Below are 3,383 nucleotides of genomic sequence, written 5' to 3'. Positions count from 1 at the left end.
TCACCTCACCTCATGCCTTTCCACGGGCCTATCACCCTCTATGGGAGAATGGGCCACCTTCAAGTTGAACTTGAAGTGCACAGTGCGTGATAGATAACGGACCGGTCCAGTACACGGAATCGGACAGGCACGTTTCCATGCCGTCCCTACGTGCTGAGCTTTTCCCGTTTCGCTCGCAGCTACTCAGGGAATCCCGGTTGGTTTCTCTTCCTCCCCTTATTAATATGCTTAAATTTAGGGGGTAGTCACACATCACTTGAGGCCTACGTGGTATAACCGAGACGTAAGTATTACGGCTACGCCCGTGCCGTGGGTTGATACTTGTATATGTAGGGCTAACTTAGCGTGGTAGCGCAACGCCGTGTATGGGCCACATGAGTTACAGCGACTTAGCTTTCCGAATCCCTAGACGAGCCGACTTTAGCCTGGAGAGTAGACTGCCGGTGGCCATCGGGAACGACGTAGCATTAGTTCGAACCATGCGGCTTGACACACACCACAAACCCTACGCATCAAACACCACCAACACGAAACGCATCCAACATACGCTCGAGAGTGTCCACTTTCAACGCCCGAGGACCCGCAGACGGGGACCAAGCACGTCATTATGCACAGCGACCGCCCAGTGCGTCGGATGACCCGGGCACCTTCGCGGACGGCCACTGTAGTTAACTAAATGAGACTTTGGTAATTAGTAGGCACTCAAGAATGTGTGCATCGGTCGGGATTAAACGTCCGATGCGCCATATGCGTTCAACTTATCAATGTTCATGTGTCCTGCAGTTCACATTATGACGCGCATTTAGCTGCGGTCTTCATCGATCCATGAGCCGAGTGATCCCCTGCCTAGGGTTTAAAGAGTGCCTTTCGGCGCCGAGTGGCGTAACCGCGTTCAAAGTTTGGTATGCAACACACTCGACCTGCAACAATGGGTTACTCAAACTTGTACAAGTACAAGTGTTGTCTCTTACGAGACGTCTTGATATGCTCTCTACAAAAGCGTGCGCTAGAGTAGGTACAAATTAATGCACGTCCCAGATAGTGACGATCTCTGGGAGGAAGAACCTTAAGGAACTTCCCGCACACATCAAGACTAGGGTTTGGGCGTGTCCATGCCGGCGCCGAGTACAAGTTACCGCGTTCAAAGTTTGGTAAGCAGCGCACTCGACCTCCAACACAACACGTCCCGTGTCTTGATATGCTCTCTACAAAAGCGTGCGCTAATGCAGGTACAAATTAATGTACGTCCCAGATAGTGACGATCTCTGGGAGGAAGAACCTTAAGGAACTCCCCGCACATATCAAGACTTATAGGTGAGAACGGCCAATCACCTATTTCTCTTAGTAAAACTCACAACTCATTCCTTGGGTTTGGAAGTGTCCATGTCGGTGCCGAGTACAAGTTACCGCGTTCAAAGTTTGGTAAGCAGCGCACTCGACCTCCAACATAACACTTCACGTCTTGATATGCTCTCTACAAAAGCGTGCGCTAATGCAGGTACAAATTAATGTACGTCCCAGATAGTGACGATCTCTGGGAGGAAGAACCTTAAGGAACTCCCCGCACATATCAAGACTTATAGGTAACGGCCAATTACCTGTTTCTCTTAGTAAAACTCACAACTCATTCCTTGGGTTTGGAAGTGTCCATGTCGGTGCCGAGTACAAGTTACCGCGTTCAAAGTTTGGTAAGCAGCGCACTCAACCTCCAACATAACCCTTCACGTCTTGATATGCTCTCTACAAAAGCGTGTGCCTATGTAGGTACAAATTAATGTACGTCCCAGATAGTGACGATCTCTGGGAGGAAGAACCTTAAGGAACTCCCCGCACATATCAAGAATTATAGGTAACGCTGCCAATTACCTGTTGCTCTTAGTAAAACTCACAACTCATTCCTTGGGTTTGGAAGTGTCCATGTCGGTGCCGAGTACAAGTTACCGCGTTCAAAGTTTGGTAAGCAGCGCACTCAACCTCCAACATAACCCTTCACGTCTTGATATGCTCTCTACAAAAGCGTGTGCCTATGTAGGTACAAATTAATGTACGTCCCAGATAGTGACGATCTCTGGGAGGAAGAACCTTAAGGAACTCCCCGCACATATCAAGACTTATAGGTGAGAACGGCCAATCACCTATTTCTCTTAGTAAAACTCACAACTCATTCCTTGGGTTTGGAAGTGTCCATGTCGGTGCCGAGTACAAGTTACCGCGTTCAAAGTTTGGTAAGCAGCGCACTCAACCTCCAACATAACACTTCACGTCTTGATATGCTCTCTACAAAAGCGTGCGCTAATGTAGGTACAAATGAATGTACGTCCCAGATAGTGACGATCTCTGGGAGGAAGAACCTTAAGGAACTCCCCGCACATATCAAGACTTATAGGTAACGCTGCCAATTACCTGTTTCTCTTAGTAAAACTCACAACTCATTCCTTGGGTTTGGAAGTGTCCATGTCGGTGCCGAGTACAAGTTACCGCGTTCAAAGTTTGGTAAGCAGCGCACTCAACCTCCAACATAACCCTTCACGTCTTGATATGCTCTCTACAAAAGCGTGCGCTAATGCAGGTACAAATTAATGTACGTCCCAGATAGTGACGATCTCTGGGAGGAAGAACCTTAAGGAACTCCCCGCACATATCAAGAATTATAGGTAACGCTGCCAATTACCTGTTTCTCTTAGTAAAACTCACAACTCATTCCTTGGGTTTGGAAGTGTCCATGTCGGTGCCGAGTACAAGTTACCGCGTTCAAAGTTTGGTAAGCAGCGCACTCAACCTCCAACATAACCCTTCACGTCTTGATATGCTCTCTACAAAAGCGTGCGCTATGTAGGTACAAATTAATGTACGTCCCAGATAGTGACGATCTCTGGGAGGAAGAACCTTAAGGAACTCCCCGCACATATCAAGAATTATAGGTAACGCTGCCAATTACCTGTTTCTCTTAGTAAAACTCACAACTCATTCCTTGGGTTTGGAAGTGTCCATGTCGGTGCCGAGTACAAGTTACCGCGTTCAAAGTTTGGTAAGCAGCGCACTCAACCTCCAACATAACCCTTCACGTCTTGATATGCTCTCTACAAAAGCGTGCGCTAATGCAGGTACAAATTAATGTACGTCCCAGATAGTGACGATCTCTGGGAGGAAGAACCTTAAGGAACTCCCCGCACATATCAAGAATTATAGGTAACGCTGCCAATTACCTGTTTCTCTTAGTAAAACTCACAACTCATTCCTTGGGTTTGGAAGTGTCCATGTCGGTGCCGAGTACAAGTTACCGCGTTCAAAGTTTGGTAAGCAGCGCACTCAACCTCCAACATAACCCTTCACGTCTTGATATGCTCTCTACAAAAGCGTGCGCTATGCAGGTACAAATTAAT

At 47.6% G+C, this 3,383-nt stretch overlaps 2 non-coding genes across 2 annotated transcripts in view; both read right to left on the bottom strand.

The window, feature by feature from the left end:
* Positions 1–265, bottom strand: part of LOC121601523 — a 4,095-nt gene extending 3,830 nt beyond the window's left edge. Inside the window, exon 1 of the ribosomal RNA XR_006006120.1 lies at positions 1–265. This exon is cut by the window's left edge and continues 3,830 nt beyond it. This is a non-coding gene — a ribosomal RNA (large subunit ribosomal RNA).
* A 431-nt stretch (positions 266–696) lies between these two features.
* Positions 697–854, bottom strand: LOC121601522. The gene has a single exon (XR_006006119.1). It is a non-coding gene; the product is annotated as a 5.8S ribosomal RNA (ribosomal RNA).
* Between the last annotated feature and the right edge of the window lie 2,529 nt (positions 855–3,383).

This window comes from Anopheles merus, unplaced genomic scaffold, assembly GCF_017562075.2.
Source record: "Anopheles merus strain MAF unplaced genomic scaffold, AmerM5.1 LNR4000111, whole genome shotgun sequence".
Taxonomy (NCBI): domain Eukaryota; kingdom Metazoa; phylum Arthropoda; class Insecta; order Diptera; family Culicidae; genus Anopheles; species Anopheles merus.
This window is presented reverse-complemented; position numbering and strand designations above follow the sequence as displayed.